We start from the raw sequence: 23,886 nt of genomic DNA on the forward strand, positions 1-23,886 counted from the left end.
AACATCTCACAATTCTGTCACTTACTCTTAAAACAATGACAGTTCCCTATGTTAATTCCCTCAGAAGGATTAAGTGGCTTGCCTATGGTTACGAACGCAAAAGTAATATAGTAGCACTTGAATCTAGATCAGTCTAATCTCAAAGATGATACTATTTCTACCATATCATAATGAATTCTACTTCCTCATGCTGAAATTATTCGTATTGATTGTGATTTTCAAGGTCAAACACAGAAGCATCTAAACTAATTGAAGATATCATAGAAAAACACACACCATTTGTAAGGTTTGCAAATCTTCAGTCTGATCCATTGCAATCAATATATTATTTCCTCAATCTCCACCTCAACTCTTACCCCAGAAAATTAAGGGGAAAAGAAGTCACAATCACATATACTGAGACCATTGTTACAGTAAGGGCTCATAAATGAGAGAATAACTCTGCTCACATATGTTAGTGATATTTAATATAAAAAGGATTGCAGGTGGACAGAGAATCAATAGTTTTGCTGTTGTTTTACCTTAGCATACCCTAGTTTTTCTAACTTCTCCCAATAGCTTCCAAAGTCATGTTCCAAAATCAATATACAAATGGAAAAACGTTCTTACTGCAAAAGTGAATTAATACAAATGAGTGAAAACTGAACTCAAATGAAGGCAAACGAGAGCAAAGCAGCAAAAACAGGGTACCCATTCAGCCAATCATTAAGCTGTCAAAATTCAAGTTTTTCAATGTTACTATGTTGCATTCATCTGGAATTCAGCCACCCCCCCTCAAAAAAAAAAAAGTGTTTTCAGCCAGGTGCCATGGCTCACACCTGTAATGCCAAGACAGGAAGACCGCTTGAGCCCAGGAGTTGAAGACTAGCCTGGGGAACACAGGGAGATCCTGTCTCTATGAATTTTTTTTTAATTAGCCGGGAGTAGTGGTGCATGTCTATAGTCCCAGCTACTCAGTAGGTTGAGGTGAAAGGATAGCTTAAGCCTGGGAAGTTGAGGCTGTGATTAGCCATCAACACACCACTGATCTCCAGCCTGAGTGACAGAGTGAGGCCATCTCAAAAAATAGGGGAGGGTTTCATAGCCTAATGCAGGGGTCTTTTCTATTTCTATTACAAATGTCACAATTGAAATATCTAGTAAGTCACTGATTCACTCTAAATCTTACTGTCTGTCTCTGATTACCTTGGGGTAGTCACTTCATTTTTCTGAACTTCAACTTCCTCGTCTGTAAAATGATACAACTTTTTGTGATCTCTAATCTGTACTATCCTATACAGGAACCATGTCACATAGGACGACTAAGCATTTGAAATGTGGCTCAAATAACTTAAGAATTTTTTTTTAGATGGAATCTTGCTCCATTGCCCAGGCTAGGTGCAGTGGCATGACCTCAGCTTGCTACAACCTCCGCCTCCAGGGTTCAAGTGACTGTCCTGCCTCAGCCTCCTGAGTAGCTGAGATTACAGGCACCTGCCACCAGGCCTGGCTAAATTTTTTGGATTTTTAGTAGACATGGGGTTTCACCATGTTGACCAGGCTGGTTTTGAACTCCTGACCTCAAGTGATCCACCTGCCTCAGCCTCCCAAAGTGCCAGGATTACATGCATAAGCCACCACACCCAGCCAAGAATTTTTTAGATTTAATTTAAATGGCTACATTTGGCTAGTGATTATTCTACTGGATAGTGCAAGACTACATGAACATTAAATATCCTTCTAATTCTAAGATTCGATCATTTCCAATTTCTAACATTAAAAAAAAATTCCTTTCTCCCTAAAATTGGTAAATAAATGAACCTAACAATATATAACACAATTACAAGCCCCCCCCCCCCAAAAAAAAAAGATTCCAGTAATTGTTAAACATAATAGTATCAAAATTGACAAATGTTTTCAGTAAGGAGCCAGACAGAAAATATTTTAGGCTTTACAGGCCATAAGATCTCTGGTGTAACCACTTAATTTACCTCTGTAGCATGAAAGTAGCCATAACAATATGTAAACGAATGAGCATGGCTATATTTCAAATTCAGATACTGAAGCTGAATTTCATGTAATTTTCATGAGTCATGAATTTTTTTTTAACAAGTTAAAAATGTAAAAAGCATTCTTAGTTCACAGGCCATAGAGAAAAGAGGGTGGTCAGATTTGACCCACAGGCCATAGTTTGCTAACCACAGAATACACTGAAGATAAATTCAAAGAAATATATTAAAAAAAAAAAAAAAAAACTCTGAACTTTATAGTTTGTTGTTGACAGTGGTCCTGATGCAACATTCTGAAACTATTTTGTGTGTATTATAGGATGGAACAAATGAATAAATATTGATATTGTTGAGAACGAGGAGTCTGGCTATAGGAGATAAGAGGTCAGATATAGCATCAGAAATGGTTGTGGTACTGGATGAGAATTACAGGTATTGGTGTAATCTCACTTTTCAAAAATTATCCATTAGAACCTAGAAGTCAAAATACTCCAATAACACTGAATATACTATATACTATTCCCCACTAAAAGAAATCAGAACTCTGGAGAAAAAGGCTGATTTCAGAGCTCGGGCAAGGAAAATACAAGGTGAGGCTAAATATCTTGTACCAGGAAGTAAGCCCTCAAAATCTAAATGAGGACTAGTCAAAGAACAAGAAAGGCAGTTTACAGAAACTTCTACCAGCAAATAAGAAACTAAGTTCCAAAATAAATAATAACAATAGATTATAATACTTTGAATAAAAATCCATAGGTACAACCTGATGCTAATTAAAGTGAGGGAGAGACATAACTCTTCTTTTTAAAATAATAATGAATGATTAATATAGAAGCAATAACAGAAATAAGAAAAATGCTATTTTATACTTACCATAACTGATTCAGGCAAGACTTAACAACAAATGCTAAGATCACTACGTGAGAGTTTCCTGGGTAACAAGATACTTAATCTAAAAGTATCACACCATAGATTACTTATTAATTACAAAGGGGAAATGATATCTTTCCAATGGAGAAATCTATTATATCTCACCTTAACCAAATAAATAAAATTTAACATCACTAATATTGACATCATAGACACACTGATGTCATATACTGAGAACATAACACCTAATGTAGTATTTTTACCAAAAATGTTTAACTTGAATCTAGTGATGAAACAAATAAAATTAAAACAATGAGACAAATCCAAATTGAAGAACATTCTAAAAAAAACAATTTGCCTGGATTCTTCGAAAATGTGAGGAACAGATGTAAAAGGATGGGGAAGTGCTGTAGATTTAAAAAGATAAAACAACCTACTGCAATGTGTAGTTCTTGATTCAATAATGGATTTGGCAGGGGTGGGGTAGAAAGTATAAAGGACTTGCTTGAACAGTTGGAAAAATTTGAATATAGACTGCATTTTAGATAGTAGTGTTTCCTGAGCATGATCATGTTACATAGGAGAACATTGTTTGTTCCCAAAAGATGCATGACTGCATGCTAAAATATTTGGGTAAAGTATTATGATCATGATGTCTGCAATCCTCAAATAGTTTAGAAAATTTAAAAGTACATACAAAGAGAGCAAGATCAGGTCAAAGTATCAATTAATGAATCTATGCAAAGGTACATGTTCAATATACAATGCTTACTACTTTTCCATAGGCATGACATTCCTCAAAATAAAAAGCTGTGAGGAAAGAGTTTTAAAAAATTATTTCAGCCAGGCATGGTGGCTCATGCCTGTAATCCCAGCACTTTAAGAGACCAAGGAGGGCAGAGGACTTGAGTCCAGGGGTTTAAAACCAGCCTGGACAACATGGTGAAATCCCATCTCTAGGCCGGGCGCAGTGGCTCACACCTGTAATCCCAGCACTTTGGGAGGCCGAGGCGGGCGGATTCCGAGGTCAAGAAATCGAGACCATCCTGGCCAACATGGTGAAACCCCGTCTCTACTAAAAACACAAAAATTAGCTGGGCGTGGTGGCAAATGCCTGTAGTCCCAGCTACTTGGGAGGCCGAGGCAGAATTGCTCGAACCCAGGAGGCGGAGGTTGCAGTGGGCTGAGATCGCACCACTGCACTCCAGCCTGGCACCTGGCGACAAAGCAAGACTCTGTCTCAAAAACAAACAGACAAAAAAACCCAGAAATCCCATCTCTACAAAAAATACAAAAAATTAGCCAGGAGTGGCGGTGAGTGTCTCTGGTCCCAACTACCTAGAAGGCTGAGGTGGGAGGATCACTCGAGCCTGGAAAATCGAGGCTGCAGCAAGCCAAGATCACACCACTGCACTCCAGCCTGGGCAACAGAGAGATACCTTGTCTCAAAAATAAAAAATAAAAAAAACTATTTCAAATTCTGTTTTTACACTTAGCAAATCCATATACAATAAAACCACAGTTATCAAAAATCATCAAGCAATTAGCCAACTAAAAAGTTTTCTTGATCACTGACAATTCTTTACACTTATTTGAAATGGAATATTCTCAACTGAAACATCTGCTTTGCTACAATCTTAGTTTATTACACAATGTTTTGTATGTAATTATAAATTCAAATGCTGGTAGTATAAGACAATGGACTAACTTAGCTTACTGTTATAATACTGTATACAAAGAAGGTTACCTCAAGCCTTGTGAACTGAACTTGGCAATAGAACGGGCCAGATTCCCTTAGCACAGGGCCTGATTCCCTTAGGATAACAGAATGGGCCAGGTTCCCTAGGATAACAGAATGGGCCAGATTCCCTTAGGATAGGGCCAGATTCCCTCAGGATAGTGCAACAAAAACTATGAGCTATAAAACTTATACCCTTAAGGAGGGAAAAAAATTCAAGTGTACCAGCAGTTTTTGCTCTAAAATTTCTCTATACTTATATGTACCAAACACATTTATATAGAAGTCATTATGCAACAACTTAAATAAGAAGCTTCTTATTTAAGAAATGGTATAGACAACAAAAAAGTATTCCTGGTAATCATGTGCAAAATCAATCATCTGAAACATGAATGCCTAACACTGGACCTATACATGGATTCACTGACACACACACAGCATTTTCCAAATGTCCTTTGTATGTCCTCCACTCAATTGTAACTGACCTGATAAGAATGAAGAATTACAATGTCAGAATAGATTTGATACTCATTAACCGCATATTAAATATAGGAATCTAATTTGTGCCATTTCTTGCATCAAATTGATTTACTTAAGGCTTTTCCTTTTTTATTTAACATATTATAATCTTTTACAACTCAGTATATCCTATATATACATTTCCACATTTAAAGTACTGTATGTGCAAGAAAGAAACACACCCCCAGACCCACTAAGGCCCTACAGAGTTCTCTAAACCCATGCCATCAATAAACCTGTTTATTCATAGAAGTATGTGAATAGCTCCTAGTTGCTAGACATAGTGCTAGATGCTAGAGATACAAACAGACACACATCTATATCTCTGCCCTCAAGAAGCTCACAGTCTAGTTAGGGAAGGAAACTAAATAATTCAATTAAATTATTTACTAGAAAAGACTAAAATAAATTACATTAGTGAGTCAACTAATCTTTCTATCTATAGCTCATTACCTAAGTACTAAAAACGTTAGAAGCAGCCAGCTAGTTTTTTCCCTATCTCCTTCCCCATTTTCTCAATTTCTGTCCTTTGGTCTCCTCCCTATGAGATTCCAACAATAAAGCCAATCTTTCATAAGTGCTACCAATCAATGAAAATAGTTTTATTCTTGTCTAAAAAGAGTCGGCCTTACAGCGTATGTGGTATTATATTTAAAGCTTTATTGTTCCTCTCTTCTCCAGCAAAAATTATTTTATTAGTTAGGGTTTTAGTACATTTTCTAGAGGAAAAAAAAAAAAAAAGAATGCTGGTCTCTAGAGTTTCGGTCCTTACTTTAGACAGCAACTATTTTCACAGGTCACAGTAGCTCACATCTATAATCCCAGCACTTTGGGAGGCTGAGGCCAGAGGATCCTTTGAGCCCAGGAGTTCAAGGTCAGCCTGGGCAACATGCTGAAACCTCATCTCTTAAAAAAAAAAAAAAAAATTAGCTGGTCATGGTGGAACACATTTATGGTCCCAACTACTGGGGAGGCTGAGGTGGGAGGATCATTTGAGGCTGGGAGGTTGAGGCCTCAACAAGCTGGCATCATGCCACTATAGTCTAAGGAAACAGAGCAAGACCCTGTCTCTAAAATAAATAAATACAAAATACTCTAGTTACACCAGAATTAACAGAGTATTTATAACTAAAGGCTCAAATCAAGTACTCATGCATTCGGCAAATAGATAAATGTTCCTCTTTACTTTCCCTTAACCCTTCCCTTGTTCAACGTATCTATTAAGTGCCTCATATTGTGCCAGGCAGGAAGAAGCAACATGAATATATTGACAAACAAAACAAGATAAAGGTCCTTGCCTTCATGGAGTTTCCATTCTAATGAAAGAAAAAATACATATAGTATAATGTGAGGCAGTAAGCAGAGAACAGCCATATGGGAGTAGGAAAGCAATTTTAAATAGGGTACTCAGGAAAGGCATGGCTGAGAAATTTGCTTTTGAGCAGAGACTTAAGAAGTAAAAGAGTGAGCCATGGGCTTACTCCATCTACCTGGAACACTTGGGAGAAAGGTGGGTGTTCCGGGCAGAAGGAAGAACAAACATGAAGACCTGAAGTAGGAACAAGTCTGCCAGTGCTAGGAACAAAAAGGAGGTAAGTGTGCTTTGAGAAAAATAAAAAAGAAGAGTGGTCAGAGAGAAGGTCAGAGACACAGCAGGGTCCACAGACCGTGTAGGGCTTTTTTGGGCAGAAAAACCTTATCTTTTACTCTAAGTAAGAATGGAAGCCATTAAGGATTTTGAGCAAAGGAGCAAGATCATCTCCTTTACCATATAAGTACAATTCCTTTACCATATAAGTACAGTTGGCCTTTGAACAATGCAGGGTTTAGGAACATTGATCCCTGCATAGTCTAAAATCCCCATATAACTCTTGACTTCCTCAAAACTTCATTACTAACAGCCTACTGCTGACTAGAAATCTTACCAATAACAAAGTCAATTAACACGTTTTGTATGTTATATGCATTATATATACTGAATTCTTACTATAAAGCTAAAGAAAATATCAAGAATCATAACAAAGAGAAAATATATTTACTATTCATTAAGTACAAGTGGATCATCACAAAGGTCTTCATCCTCATTGTCTTCGAGTTGAGTAGGCTGAGGAGGAGGAAGAGGAAAGATTGGTCTTGCTATTTCAGGGGTGGCAGAGATGGATGAGGTGGAGGTGGAAGGGGAAGCAGGAGAGGCAGGCACACTCCCCGTAACTTTACAAAAATACATAGTAATTTTTGTCAGACTTTTTAAAACTTTCACTTAAAGTGTTTATATCATGGTATCAATCCTTCTTCTACCATGTGCTTTAGTTTCAGTGCCCGTATCTTAGAAGGGTCCGTGTTGTAAAAGAAGTTGAAGCCACTCTTGAATAAGGGGAATTCTTCTGCCAGACTGTCTGTAATTTGTTTTCTGGCACTTTTTCTTCTACATCTTCTTGCTTATCTGGCACTAGTTTGGAAGCACTCATCTCCATCAAGTCATCTTTTGTTTATTCCTCTGGTGTGCTGTCTAATTAGCTCTTGAATTTCTTCAATATCCATACCTTGAAACCCTCATTCTTAACCTTTAAAGAGAGAGAGAGAGAGAGAGAGAGACAGAGACAGAGTATGTGTGTGTGTATAAATATCCACAGTCTCTTTTATGAGTTTCCCTGATTGACTCTGTTGTAAATCCTGTGAAGTCATGCACAACATCTGGACAAAGTTTTCTGTGGCAGGAATTTGTTTCAGGCCTGATGGCTTTCAAAGCTTTTTCTGTAACAACAACGACAGCTTCAATAGTGTAGTCCTCCAGACTTCCATGATGTTCTATCAGGGTTCTCTTCCATGATGCTGACAATCCTTTCCACAAAGTATCATGTGTAATGAGCCTTAAAGGTCCTTAGGACTCACCAATATGGAGTCTGAATTAGAGATGTGTTTAGGAGAGCAAGTAGACCACTTTGACACAGGGTTAAACTCACAGGGTTCTGGGTGGCCAGAGGCATTGTCCAACATCAAAAGAACTTTAAAAGGCAGTCCCTTACTGGCAAATAGTTCCTGACTTTAGGGACAAAGCACAGATAAAACCAATCCAGAAAAAGGGTTCTCGTCCAAGCCTTCTTGTTATACAACCAATAGACTGGCAGCTGGTATTTACCTTACCCATCAAGGCTTGGAGATTAGCAGCTTTATAGATAAGGGCAGTCCTAATCATAAAACCGATTACATTTGCACAAAAAAGTAGAGTTAGCCTATCTTTTCCTGCCTTAAATCTTGGTGCTCACTTCTCTCTTACTAATAAATGCCCTTTGTGACTTTTTCCCCCCAAGAATAGGGCATCTTCATCTGTGTTAAAAACCTGTTAGGCAGATATCTTTTCTCCTCAACGATTTTCTTAATGGTGCCTAGGAACTCATCTGTTGCCTCTTAGTTGGCAGAAGCTGCTTCTCCTGTTATCCTGACATTTTTGAAGCCAAATTCTTTCTAAAACTATCAAACCATACTTGGATGGCATTAAGTTCTCCAGCTTTAGATCCTTCATCTTTCTTTTGCTTTAAGTTGTTGTATAATGACTTTGCTTTTACTCAAATCATATTAGTCTGTAAGTGTGCCTTTCTAATAGCAATCCTGCACCCACATAAAAACTGCATTTTCAACGTGCGATAAAAAGGTATTTCACAAAAAAGTACAAGGTTTTTGCAACCGCTTGTGTAGCTGTAGCAACCCCTGCACAGATTTTCTTTTTTAAAAAAAACAGAAACAAAAAAACAGTCTTTATGCTGGATTCATTTCTCTTGAAATGGCAGTCAACCAAAGCTGCAGACCCCAATCGATGGTACATATCAAGCCATTCAACTTTTTCTTGTAATGTCGTGACATTTCTCTCCTTTGGAGCACTTCCAGCATCACTAATTGCACTTCCTATGTGTTCTGTGGTATTATTCAAGGTTTATGATATTGCACTAAACATGATGAAACATATGCTGGAAAACATTGGAGAATCACAAAAGATCACTTTTTATTGTGATAGGCAATTAAATGGAGAGACAAACTACTCACATGGAGATGATCAGCATCACATGACATTTTAAATGGATACTTCCAACGCTTGAGCTCACTAGAAATAGAGGTGGTCACTGAATTATTATAGTAATACATAATGTAAGATAGTTAATTTTATGCAGTTGATTTAATACTGCATCTTTATGTTTATTCACATTTCTCTCAACCACAAATGATGCCATATGTGGTCTGTGTAAGTCTTGCTAAATTTTAACTTTTTATAATTGATTTGTGTATATTTTATGGTAGTAAATGATAAAACAGACTAGTATCTATATACATTTTATGTATTCATGACATACCTAATTTTTCCTTTTTAGTTTTTTCTTTACTTTTTTCCTTCCTTTCTTTTTTTTTTTTTTGAGACACAGTCTTGCTCTGTTGCCCAGGCTGGAGTGTAGTGGTGCAATCTCAGCTCACTGCAACCTCCACCTCCCAGGTTCAAGTGATTCTACTGCCTCAACCTCCCAAGTAGCTGGGATTACAGGTACATGCCACCACATCCAGCTGATTTTTGTATTTTTAGTAGAGACAGGATTTCACTATGTTGGTCAGGCTAATCTCAAACTCCTGACCTAGTGATTCGCCCACCATGGCCTCCCAAAGTGCTGGGATTACAGGTGTGAGCCATTGCACCCAGCCAGTTTTTTTCTTAATTGAAAAACTTCCTGATATTTTTAGACTATATAGTTCACCTATGTTTTTTTCAAATTGTCCCAAACCTCCAAAAATTTTTCTAACATATTTATTTTTAAAAATCCACATATAAATGGACCCACACAATTTAAATCCACGTTGTTCAAGCGTCAACTGTATATGTGTTTTCAACTTGTAGCATTTCCCATTAATATGCTAGATACAAAAACTTAGAATGTGTCCCAGGCATGCTATTGTGCTAACAGAAAACCAGTTAGTATGTACGATATTATAAATTAGTAGGAAAAACTATTCACCTTCACAGATAAATGAACAAAGAATTTGAAGAGTATAAGCAAGAAATGAAATTAGTAAATTAACATGAAAAAATGTTCAACTATATTATCACTAAAAAACAATACAAAAGAAAACAAAGTACCCTTTCTCTCCATTGCTAGGAAAGTTGTTCGTTCAGATCTACAATCCCATATCTGAGATCTCTAGCTTCAAAACACTTTCAAAAGTGTTTTGAATTTCAGAGTATCTGGGACATAGAGAGGTGATATGGCACAGATAACTTACATTAAGTAAGGTTCGTGGTTCTAGGGCAGCACCCTGTATTCAACCATAGTGCTATTTAAAATTTCTTTAAAGGCTGGGAACAGTAGCCCACCCCTGTAATTCCAGCACTTTGGGAGGCTGAGGCAGGTAGATCACTTGAGGTCAGGAGATCAGCTTGTCCCACAAAAACTATAAAAAATTAGCTGGGTGTGGTGACATGCACCTATAATCCCAGCTACTTGGAGGCTGAGGCAGGAGAATTACTTGAACCTGGGAGGCGGAGGTTGCAGTGAGCCGAAATCGTGCCACTGCACTCCAACCTGGGTGACAGACCGAGACTCTGTCTCAAAAAATAAAATAAAATAAAATTTCTTTAAAGAACATGAAGAATGTATACTCTAAGTGGAATAAATAAACCTAAGCAGCCTCATATCAGTATAGGTCAAGTTTGGTTGCCAAATTAGTTAATAAAACTTTTGGGTTTTTTAGGGATATGGGAATTTCAGAATTGCTTATGACAAACTATTGGCTATAAAATTATTTGTAAGGAATTATAATAACACAGATCAAAAGCCATAAAAATAGCCAGATGTAAAGTGGGTCACAGTATCAGAATCACCTAAGAGAGCTTTTTCAAATCACGATCTTCCCAATGAAGACATTTCGTTGTCCCTAGCAGCTTCTTGTTTATGTAAGTCACTGTAAGTGACTGCAATATGTACTGGGCCATAAACAGTAAGATAAGTTAGACAGATTTTCCTTATTTTGTAATGATATTTTGCTTTCATGAACAAGAAGTATCTAAAAAAGAAACAAACAAAAAGAATATTATCTTAAAAACTGATTTTTCCCAAGTAATTTTCATCCCTTTGGAAAATTCCTTCATTTTATTTTATCAACAGATAACAAAAGAATTCTGATCAGACATGAATGTCAGATCACTCTGGCTACAGCGTAAAGATTATAAAGGGCAAAACTATAGCAAACTGCACTTAAAGAGACTACTACAACAGTCCAGACGAGGCATGATGGACTTATAACAACATCAAGAAAATTTTCAATCATCCCAAACAATTTCAGAAGTTTTGCCAAGTTTCACATTGACAAACTAAAACACAAGTGCTGGTAGGGCTACAATACAGAATATTAGGGGAGAAGAGGGAAACTCACTAATGATGATAAGAGAGGCAATACAGACAGGCAGTTAGAAAATAGTATCCTGAGCTTATAGTACCAGGCAATAAGCAGTGATCCAGGCAATTGGTCCTTAGCATCGTACAGGTCAGACACGCAGGTGGTATCCCAGCAATCAGGGAAAAACACAAAAAGGAAACATGGCAGCAGGCAACACATCTAATTTTGTGGCTCTTGACACAAGGCTTACAGGAGATAGCAGAGAGCTCCAGCTATAAGAATGGAGTACAGGAATTTAAAAATAGGACACTGTAACACAGACAACCAGGACAGGGCAGAACAGATACAGATCTGTGCTCAAAGAAACCTACCTACCTTCCTTCCTTCCTTCCTTCCTTCATTCATTCATTCATTTTCAGACAATAAGGATTTATATATCTCACAGTTCCCTGGCCACAAATTGGGTAAAAGCTAGATTAGGCAGCTCTTCTGCTGTACTGGATGTCATCTGGCATCATTTGGGATCATTAACTCATCTACATTCAGTTGATGCCTAGGCTGGACTGAAAAATTCAAGAAGGTATCACTCTTATGTGTCCTCGCTGAAGTACTCGTCCACAAGTGTCGTCTCTCCTGTGAGAGTTTGGCTGATTCACAGTACGGCAGTGTCAAGGTAGTCAGACTTGTTACATGGTAACTGGTTTCTATTGAGTAAAAGCAGAAGCTGACAAGCCTTTTAAAAGTTAGGCCCTAGCCGGGTGAGGTGGCGCAAACCTGTAGTAGTCCCAGCTACTTGGGAGGCTGAGGCAGGAGAATCACTTCAACCTGGGAGGAGAATGTTGCAGTGAGTCAGGATCATGCCACTGCATTCCAGCCTGGGTAACAGAGCGAGATTCCGTATCAAAAAATAAAAAATAAAAAATAAAAAATAGAAAAAAAAGAAAAAAAGAAAAAAAAAGTTAGGCCCTTTAGATGCAGAAAAGTCAGGTCATGAATCTAAAATGCCTCAGGGAGCACTAGCTCATACAGAAAGAGGTGAAAGCAAATGGGTCACACAAATAAATGGGTCGAAAACTTAAAAGTTTAAATAATTAGAATTAGCTAGCTTAATCATGTATCTATACAATAGAACATATATTTTTTAAAAAGAAGAAGAAAAAAGGGACAGCTCTTTATATAGTGAAGTTAAGTGATCTCCAAGTATATTTTAAATTTAAAAATTATGGTACAAAGCATTAATATAGTAAATATCTTCTATGTAAAAAGGTAGGGGGAAAACAATAATCTGTATTATGTGTTTCTATTTGCATAAAAACCATAGAATATATAAAAATAAAAGTAGTTATCTATACAGTACAGGAAAGAGGAGTGGTATCAAGACTTCCCACTCTATACCTTTTCACATTATTTTGAAACTTGAACCATGTAGCCATATTGCCAATTCAAATATGAAAATACAATTTAAATACAATTTTAAAATGACAAGTCTGAGAATTATGGTAATATATATTGCTGTATTAATTAAACATTGACTTATCTGTATTTATTTTGCTGTAGGCTAACATAGTTATCTATGACTTGTCTGTAATATTTCTAGCTATATACTAGATTTCAAGTTCCTCTGAAGAAAGAACAATAATCTTGATGATAAAGAGCAACTCTTCAATTCTGTATCCCCACAGTCAAGCACAGTGCCTGGTACCTAGCTGATGCTCAAAGAATACATTAAATTGGCCCCGGATTGGCTTTCCATCCAAAGTCTCCCCCAATTCTGGATATAATTTTTAATTGTATTGCTGATGACTCATCTATACATAAGAATATACTTAGAATTCATATAAAAATGAACTAAGAGAAGCTCTTAACACAACTGTATAACAAAAAGACAAGATACAAATTTTGTTTTTTTCTTTCTTTTTTTGTTCTTTTCGTTTTTTGTTTTTTTGTTTTTTTGACAAGATCCAAATTTAACTAAAACAAAATAAACAGTGACCCTTAGATTACTCCAAAGACCTACCAAAAGATGGCATTTAAAATGGGAGCATGCAGCTATCCTGGATACCCACCAAAGTTCACTCAGGGCATTTTTTTGATAGTAGGTGTTGCTATATAGTTTTGTTTACTCAACTTTAAAATAACCACTATAGTTTCCTTCTCTTAATCCCAACAAATGTGAAGGTGTATGTAACCTTGGAAACAAAAGTATTTTTCTTGATGCCGTCCCCTATTCTTCCATGACCTGAGGTCTCTTACCTCTATGGCCAGACTTCTCGAAGAGTTGTCTCATCTATATTCATTGTACACTTGGTTTCCTCAATTTAGTTCATCACACCTTTCTACTATAACTCTTCTGCTAAAGCAACAAACTTCAAACTAGTACACCTCAGAAGAACCTTAGCATTTCTGCAGATCTTCCACGCTACTACCCACTAACCCTTTTAAGAATCTGTATGATCTGAGATGAGACCTGGGGAGTTCATATTTTTCATTAGCATCTCAGTGATTCTGATACAGGTGGCTTGCCTGAACATACTGGAAAACCAACTAGCTAAGATTATCAATAAATTTCCCGTAGTCAAATTCAAAGTCTTTTGGTCTTCACTTTTTCTCTCAGCAGCATGACAGCTTCGTGAAATTCCTTACTTCGTCATGATCTAGCACACAACCACACTCTTCTCTCTCACCACCTTTCTTTCAGTCTTCTTCACTGGCTTCTTCATTTCCGAGACCCCTTAATCTTTCAATGATGGTAGTTAGAAGCTCTGTCAGTGTGCTTTTTCCTAACTTTACACATACTTCAAAAGCAGCGGCAGTCACACTGCTTCAGCTACCATCTAAACAACCTTAAATCCTGCCACTTTGTTTCCACAGATAGAGACTATGCAGTACAGGAGAGAAAAGAGGTTTCGGTATTAGATGAATCTGAATGCAAAATATTTACTCAGCTATTTACACAGTAACATGCCTAAAAACACACACCTTTCTGAATTTCAGCTCTGTTTTCCTTTTAAAACTGGGGATAGCACCTTCCTAACAAATTTCTGTCCTGATTAAATGAAGGGGATAAAAGATTAAATGAGAAGTTCTCTTTACTACATGGACCTGGCAGCATGCCCTGAGGACCCCATGCCATAGGCCTCACAGGTGAAAGCAAGGAGAAATGAGACAACTAATGTGTGGTCAGAAGATTGGCACATACAAGGGGATCCAGCAAGTAAATAAATACACTGAGGAGATAATAGGAACCAATTTCTCACTGCTGGAGAAGAGATTTACAAATACAGAAAGGGAAAAGGCTAGACGAATCCTGAGATGTTAGACTGGAATTGGTTGTATCAGTGTGAACTTTTAAAATATCTGTACATAGGCACAGAAACAGATTCAGATGTGCGTATACATATATGCATTTCCTAGCTCTATCCCCCTAAAAGTGATGACGTATCAGCAGAAATGAACACACTAAACACTCGGATCTGTTTCTAAATATCACCTATACTGAAAAATAATAATAATAATAATCAGGATTCCTTGGAGAAATAAATGATTTCAGAGCTGGAATAGGGCAGTATTAAGATCATCTGGAACATCTTGATAGGCCAGAAAGTAAGGAAATACACCAAGAAGGGGACAGGTCAAGCAGGATAGAGAAGCCAACTTAAAGGGGTTCCCACTGGCCAAATTTGGGACAATTTGACACACAAAATGAAATTTTAAAATGACAGTAATAAAAACCACTAAACGGAAACAAGTCCAGGAGTATACATTGATATAAATGAATGAATGAATGAATGAATGAATGGAGAAGAAGGGGGAAATCTTCTTTCAGTAGAATTTGAACTAATAAATGTAGGTGACAACTTTCACAGTTGTGGCTGATTCAGGCAGCAGTCATCAGACCTGAAGGCTAGGGGTTAGAGGTCTGATGAGGAATATTGACACACTCCTGGATATCTTTTCACATAAGAATTCTCAACTACAAAAGGAAAAAACGATAACGTCATAGTAGAGAAACCCAGCAGACTTGAATTTAACAGGTTTTCAAAGTTAAACATCACTAGTAGTAGGACGATACAGCACGTCTCCCAGTGACGTACTAAGAATATCACATTATTTCTATGGCATTCCTGCCAACAATGCACTCGGTCTGCACATGAGGAACCATTAGATGAACTTAAGTTGAGGAATACATTACAGAAAAAAAGGACTCTACTTGTTAAAATTGTCAAGGTCATAAAGGACAGGGAAATATTGAGGAACCATTCCAAACTGATAGAGACTAAAAGATGTGACAATTAAATGTAATGTGTGAACCTGAATTGGATCCTGGACCAAAAAGAAAAGAGAGATACTATTAGAATAGTTGGAAAAATTTGAATGGCATCTAGGGACCTGAAGGTAGTGCTGTATCAATGTTACTTCCTGATTTGGCGGTTATATAGGAGACTGTCCTGTTTTGCTACATATACACTAAAATATTTAGGAGTGATAGGCGTTATGTCTGCAACTTGCTCTCAAATAATTCAGAAAACTGTCAAATGAAATTAGAAATGGTGCATTCCCCTGAAATGAAGAAATATGGATTAAAATGTAGGACCAGAGATGACAGATGATGAGGTTGGTTCGCTGAAATTTAAGAATCCAATTAGATATAGCAGAAAAAGGGAAGATACTAAAGACAATTCCAACATTACCTCTTGGGGCATCTGGAAAAGAAGGCCTTGCTGAGCTAAGCACAAGGAGATGTTCCAGGCTCATCTCGCATTGTGTATACACATGATATATAGCTAGTACAATGTTAAAAATTAGTTGAAGGCAATTCAGGAGCTTTGTCATACCTTTTTTGAGATTTCTCATTAGGTTTGAAGTTATTTTAAAATGTTAAATGAGAACTCATGACAACTTTGCTGTCTACCAAATACCTGGCTCACTGGAAGTGCTCAGTAACAATCATTTGGCCTTCCCTTGCTAAAAAAGGGAAGCAGTCAAAGAAATCTTAGCATCGTCTTTAACTCTTCCCCACCAAGTCCAAATGGACTCTCAAGTCTAGTGAAACTAGTCAGTTTCCAGTTCTAATCTTATATCCTTATCTATATTGTCCTATTTTAGTTCCTATCATCCCTCCCCCAACCACTACAACTGTATCTGGTCTCTGTTCCATTTCTAATCTCATTCTTGCATTATCCTTGTATCTTTGCATCATTATCTACAAGTCAGGAGTTACCTTTCAAACTCTACATCTAATCTTATCATCCCTTATTTAAATACCTACAATTGTTCCTGAATGTTAATGCTGATTTCCCAAGAGGCAGACTAAATGAAGATATTTCACACACACACACACACACACACACACACACACACGCACACATACCAGTGAAGTAGGGGAGGCAGTGGGTAAAGGGAAAGAAAAAGAGGGAGAAAGACGGGGGACTCTGACTTACCTTAAGCTTACTTCAGGATTTGGTATTTATTTCTGACTACATAGTGGATGCCAAGGGTGAGTGGATACCATAAACTTTCCAATACTTAGAATCTCTAAAACAGTGGTTTTCCCAATCCTTTTCCCAACTTGGCAACAAAGAAAATAATAATTTCTTAGCACACTGGAATAAGCCACAAATGCTATTCAAAGCCAAAAGAAACCATCCTGGGGTGGGGTGGGGAGAGGGATCTGATATGCCCAGGTCCCATAAGCTGGAGAGTACCTTGCTCTCCAACATACCAGTAAACCCTTCATGGCACAATGGTTGGAAAGCTCTATTTTAAAGGTTTTAAAATGATCCCACTCATTGCCCAAACACAAGGACCCTCACAAGGCTTCATTTCCCACTGCAATCAACACACACAAACACATACACAAAGACAAGAGATTCACACACAGGAACAGACAACCACACCCACCCAGACACAGACATATCCAAAGAGACAACTCACATTTCTCCAAACGCACTACGCATCCTTTCATATTTTGATCTTTTGTACATGCTGTTCTCTCTACCCAGATCAATTCCAAATGATCCTCAAGACCATGTTCAAATGCCACTTCTCTTTCCCCAGATCTTATTACACTGTCACTATGAATTGTAATTGTTTGTTGACATGCGTTACCATCCTAGAATTTGAGCTCAAGGACAAGAATCACGTCTTATTTACCTTTATACCATTGCTCCCACTACAACGGGCATTTCAAATGTTTGCTTAACTATATATAAAGGAATGTTCACTACATCATCCCCAAATAAACCAAAATTTTCAAATTATATTAACTAAAACAATGAAACACAATTATATTAGCATTTTTTTCCCCAAAACAAGAACACCCACACTAGGTACTTTTGTAAGAGAGAGATCTCGCATAGAAATAAATATTCATGACACTTGACCTTATCGCAGTCCTGGGGGTTTTAAACTGAGGAAATAAACAAAAAAACTGGTAACAAAAGGTAAATGTCTAAATCAGTTACAGTATATCACCTGAATGTTAACTAATCATTTAAATTATATTCATTGACTTTGGTGGCTTTGGGTAGCTAAAATAAATAATATTCATGAAGATGGGAATAGGAAAATGGAAGAAATAATACAGCTATCACTTATTGATCATCTCTTCTATTTAAAGCACAGTGCTACATGCCTTACATATAATGTAATCTTAATCCTCACAACAATTCAAGGCCAACTGACCAACTGACTCAGAAATTATATAATTTGTCCAAGGTTTTTGAGGCTAGATTCCACACCAGATTTGACTCCAAAGTCTATGATCTTTTCCCTACATTCACAGCCTCTACTATACAATGTCCTCAATACATTACTCTCAAAATTCTATCTCTATCACACAACTTTATTTTAAAAATATGAACAATTACCTGGAAGGAAACAAATAGTATCAATGCTGTCACAGTATTTGTCTTTTTTTAAAATTAGCAACTTTTTAAAGGAGCATTGCTGAAAAACTGACTAAATTTATGAAGCAATACAAAAGAAACAATTCCTATTTTAATTTTTTTAACCTAAGAAAATTAAGGAAACAGAGTAACATGAAAACTTAAGAAGGAAAAAAAAAAAAGCTTAAGAAGGATATACTGAACTATATCTAAACAAGTATATATTTACCTAAGGGTACTTATTACCAGGGTTCATTAACTGATCCTGTGAGTGAATTAAGCAGCATTCTTCCAAAAACAGATTTTGAAAAAGGTTTAGAGGATGCACATGAATGGAGACGGAGATATTTAAATTAGAGAATAAGGACAAAGGAAAAAAACAAGAATATTTTCTTCCTTTTTAAGCAAGAATGAGAAACAAGGTCAATGAGATGAAGTTGGTGGAAAGTCTTCAAGGCCAAATAGGTAAATTTGGAATGAACTTGATAAGCACCAAGGAACTCCTATATATTTTTAAACGGAAGGTGGCATGTTAAAATATGGCCTTTAAAGATTTAAACTTTGTTCCAACATAAAGTACGGCCTTGAGTTTCACAATGTTTTTGCCAAACAATTGGGGGAGGCGGGGAATAATCTATTATCCTTTATGTGTGCTTTACACATACTCTTCTCAAAAAAAGAAACTGACTAAACAAAAATCCTTAGGTAATGGGTGAGCATATTGGGAAAGGGATCCTTTTAGATATCATGCTTGTGAATATTAAATGCTGCTGTACATTTTAATAAGAATCACAGAACTTTAGAGCAAGAAGGAACCTTGGAGATAACCTTTTAGTGGCAACCCTTTCATTTTCACACCAGATTAAATTGAAGTCCAGAACTAAATAACTTGCCTAATGCCATACATAAACAAGCTAGTAAAAGATTAAATACTAGAACTCAGATTTTCTAAGCAGCAAGATCTACAGTTATGCTGTCCAATACTGTAGCTACTAGCCACATCTGGCTATAAATTTAAATTGATTAAAATTAAATACAATTTTAAAGTTAGTTTCTCAGACATGCTCATCACCTTTTAAGTGTTCCATAGCCACACATGGTTAATGGCTACCATATCTAACAATGCAAAAAATATTTCTATCAATATTTGTCAATCATACTTCAATAAAGTTGAAGGAAAAGAGAATATTTCCATCACTGCAGAAAGTTTAATTGGACAGAACCAATCTAAAGAATAAGTTTTGGTGAATTACACTTACTAGAAGTATGAGCCTGGACAAGTTATTTCATTTCCCTTAGCTTCTATTTGGCAGGGAGAGGACAGGGGATTAATAATACCTGCCTCATAAAGTGTACTTGGTGAGTGGGATAACATGAAAAAACCCATTATACAGTGTCTGGCACTTAACAGGCAAATACTAACACTCTTCCCTTCTGGATCCTTTCTTCTTTCTACTACTCTCTATATGTTCCCTGTTAAAAGATACAAACACAGTAACCAACCCAAATTGGTATCTTCCCTTCAAGATAGTCTACAGGATGTAATTTTCATTTTGTTCTTACTAACTTCTTCAAATACCTGCATCTCTCTTCCAATGTTTCTACTTAGGAATAATGAAATGAAGAATGAATGTGAGGGAAAATGCCTCTAATGAAATAAAAGAGAGTCTAATAAATTTCCCCTCCTCTTTTTTCCTATTCATGCAAAAGATAAGAAATTATGCTGTTCCTAAACAATGGTACTTTCTTATCAATACGGAAGATCCTATGGCATTTCTACATTATATCCCATCTCACCATCTGCACCACTGATTAAATATTAAATGAAAAGATAATAACACCTCCTTCCTATAGTACTTCCCTGGTAAACAATAAAAAGGATATTCAGAATGCTAAGTCAATCTTCAAGGCTTTACAGCTTATTCTAGTAAACTGGCAAATTCAGCAAATCTGGACTGTAGTATATAAAAAACTTCAAAACATGCAATAACCCAGAAAAACAACAAAATTCAACTCAGCTCATAAACTTCTACCAGTAACTAAATTTTATATAGGAGCAACAATTCATATTTAGCCACAATAAGTCACTAACCATTCATTCCTAATGAGTTGATCAATTCTGTATTCTAACAAAGAATTCAGGCAGAACTTTTAAACATTTGTCTTTAAACATACACCAAACAAGATTTCCACACATTTTTAGAAAAGTTTTCTTCTTTAAAAGTGACCATATTAACTCTCAAGCATGGGCAAAAGTACTCTCAATAACCAACCTCCTTGCAATTATCTGGTAGTCTCTTTGCTCCTTAAATACAACTTTCTAAAAGCCATGATCACTGATGCCGCTTTTAGAGTTTCTAAGTCATAAATACTAAACAGTTAACAATGGATATTGTTCTTTACACCTATGTTTGACAAAACTATTTTTTTAAAAATACAAATCACAGTTTAATAACAATCTAAGGAAGTCATATAAGAAAAAAAAAAGCTGAAAAGTTTGTATTACTATCTCTATTATACTTTTTTTTAAAAAAGTTAGGCATGTATGCCCAAACTGATTAAATCGAGTATGTGTGATCTATAATTTTTTAAAAGTCCTTCAACAATAATGAAGTGTACACTGGTCACAGTAGAATAGTTCAAATGAATTTTCCTGAGGCTGCATTCTAAGTACATCCGACCCAGAAAGTATTTTTAGCAAGTATGTTCAATCAATGCTGGTTTTATGCCTAGCCTAAATTAGAAATTGGGTGTTATAAATTTAAAGTAACAATGTTACTAGGGTCATTTTTAGATATTTAATTAGAACATAAGAAAAAACACAAGTTTGACTCAACTCAATACCTACAGCTCTGAAGCTAAGATGTTAGAAAATCGGCAGTAAGAAAATCGTATCCTCATCTACTACTACTTTTGAAGAACTTGTGATTTTCTAACTTAATAAATGTGAACCTACTCACTTAATATTTTTAAAAACTACAAAATAGTGATGCCTCCTTGGATTTTAGAAATCTCTTGCTTAATTTTTAAAAGAGACTAGCAAAATCACAAACATTCCCATGTTCAAAAGACTGTTTCTCTTATAAATCACTCAACATCATATTATGGGACCGTGTGTGTTTCAATCCAAAATGTAACAAAGATATGTGTACCACAAAAAATGAGAAGACATAAAAATTGCTTTTGTGGTAATTGGAGCATAAATTTATTCTGACAAAAAATGGTGATGTCCACAAAATTATCACACTTATAAGTTCGTAAAAAGGTTCTCTACAACACACAAACTTTTGCTTACGAGTTTTCTTTAAAAGAAAGCTGAATTTATACTAATCAAATTCAAGATTTAAATAATATTTCTAGCTCTATTCCATTAAGCACACTTTAGGCTCTGAACAATTCTTTATTTTAAGGTCATCTCCTTCCCACTTAAAATTGAAAAAAAAATTTTTTTCCTCTGGTACACTAAAGATCAGAAAACCAAGATTTAAAAATGTCCTGGCTTTTACTGTTCCAGTCTTCTTTTTACTCAGTTATTAATTGTCTTTTACAAGTCGGATACATGGGCCTTTTGTTTTTATCTTTCTCCATAAATATGTTTTAAATGTGGCCAATCAGCTGTACTGTTTCAACTGAGTCCAAGATCTGGACACACAAACTTAATATTACTGAAATCTCTTATTCGAAAAGCAGCTGGCATATTGCAGATGTATAACAAGTTATCCTAGAACAAGCGTTTCGAAAAATCCTACAAATCGTCCTTGTACATACTGATGTCACTAAATGATGCAAGCCCAGACATAAAATCTTCCATCCCAAGTTTTGCAGAAACACTCACACATAACCTGTGCAACTGTAAGCTGTTCCATTTTATGGAAACCCTGCGAAATGCTTAGGCATTTACCTACATCTCAACTTTTTTTTTTTTTTTTTTTTTTTGGCTCAACTACAGATTCCCAAACACAGGTATATACTGGTAGAATCCTAACAGGCTTAAAACTTCAATGGTAGGAATAGTTGGCTTATGCAGCGTGCAAGAAGCGCTCATATGAGCCAATTTTTTTAAAAAAGGAATTCTACCAGCAATGGAAAACTCAAGATTCCAAATCTTTACCTCGAGTTTAGGTGCCGGGGAACATTCCATCTCCGCATCTATATTCCATCCCTTGTCCCTTCGCTGAACCATAACGGAGATTCCAACTATAACCCCCGAGAGCCCCAAGAGCAGAGGTCCCAGTAAGAAAGGGTCTTTTTTTTTTTTTTTTTTTTTTCCTTCCTTTTAAATCATTCTCGTATCTCTGACTTGTCCTACCTGGCTCACCTCCCAGGAGCCACACATGCAGGTAAGATCCTCGCGTTCAACGTGCAGGGCCGAGAGGCCGGAGGGGACCGGAGAACCTCTTACCTTCGTATATCACAGCCGCGTCCTCTCGGCTGGAGATAAAAAGCCTCGAGGCCCCGGCGCGCCTGGGAAACCGCGTCCGCCGTGCCGCTCCGGGGGGCTACCTCAGTGCCCCCCGAGCAGCCGCCGCCGCAGCGGTCGCGCCACGACCCGGAGCCGCCAGCACCACCTCATGCTGCTGGGCAGCCGCGGGCTGGCGCCGCCAGGGAGGTGGCAGGGAGGCGGGCAGCCGGCGCCCTCGCCTACCTCCCTGCGGGGATGAGATAATCCACACCCCCAAAAGTGCGTGGGGGAGGGGGCCTGGCCCCAATCCTCCGACCCCTCGGCCAAAGCCAAGTCTTTCTCCCCGGCTCAGGCCCAATTCCGGCCCCTGGGACCCAGGAGTCCTGAGAGAACAATGTTGGTGGTGGAGCGCGAGGAGCGGAAAAGCGCGCTGCTCGGCGTGAGCGGGCGGGTAATCCTGGGCAGCGTGTGTGTGTGAGAGTGCAAGAGGAGCTCAGTCGCCCCCCTCCTTCTCCACCTCCTCTTCCTCCCCCTCCTCCCCCTGTCTCTTCCTCCTCCCTCAAGCACACCCCCTCTCCTAGGCCGCAGCATAGCAACCGAACATGGCGGCTGCGCAGGCGCCGCCAGTCAGCGTCCAGGAGCGGCGGCGGCAGCGGCGGCAGCAGCAGCAGCAGCAGGAGACGATCTCGCGAGAGGCGAGGCCAAAAACCCTTCCCCGCTAGCACAGGGAGCAGTCGCAACAGTGGGAGCGCAGAGGGACACGCAGGTGCGAGAGAGGCCGGCCTCCGAGGACTGGGAGGGCGGACAGGAGGGAGAGGCGGTGGGTCCCCGCCCCGCAGCCGCGTCGCGATTGGTTGCTTGGCCTGCGACCCCTGCTGCATCCACTGACCTGAGGGACCTGAGAGTGGAAGCAGAAGCCTTTGTTAAAGGGGAAAACCAGACCTCTTGGCACCAAGTCGCCCCAACCTCAGTGCTCATAGAGGATATAGGTTTTGGGGGCAGTTTTGAATCATTTCCCCTCCTAAACATAGGCTCCAAAACAAAGCCTCAGCAACCAATCTTCGTGTATAAAACAACGTTTGGGGGTGACTTCTGTGTGCCTGGAAC

The 23,886-nt window shown here is 37.8% G+C and overlaps 1 protein-coding gene across 2 annotated transcripts in view; it reads right to left on the minus strand.

Annotated features, from left to right (window-relative positions):
- The window catches only part of PTPN4 (protein tyrosine phosphatase non-receptor type 4), a 219,813-nt gene extending 196,267 nt beyond the window's left edge, over positions 1–23,546 (minus strand). Inside the window, exon 1 of one of the 2 annotated variants that reach the window (XM_032250629.1) lies at positions 22,780–23,307. The gene's annotated coding sequence lies outside the window, so the exon portion shown is untranslated. Of the gene's footprint in view, positions 1–22,779 lie in introns of both variants that reach the window. The other variant, XM_032250628.1, reaches the window with a different exon arrangement.
- Positions 23,547–23,886: the final 340 nt, after the last annotated feature.

Source organism: Sapajus apella, unplaced genomic scaffold (assembly GCF_009761245.1).
Source record: "Sapajus apella isolate SASKATOON/1434 unplaced genomic scaffold, GSC_monkey_1.0 scaffold72, whole genome shotgun sequence".
In the NCBI taxonomy this organism is placed as follows: domain Eukaryota; kingdom Metazoa; phylum Chordata; class Mammalia; order Primates; family Cebidae; genus Sapajus; species Sapajus apella.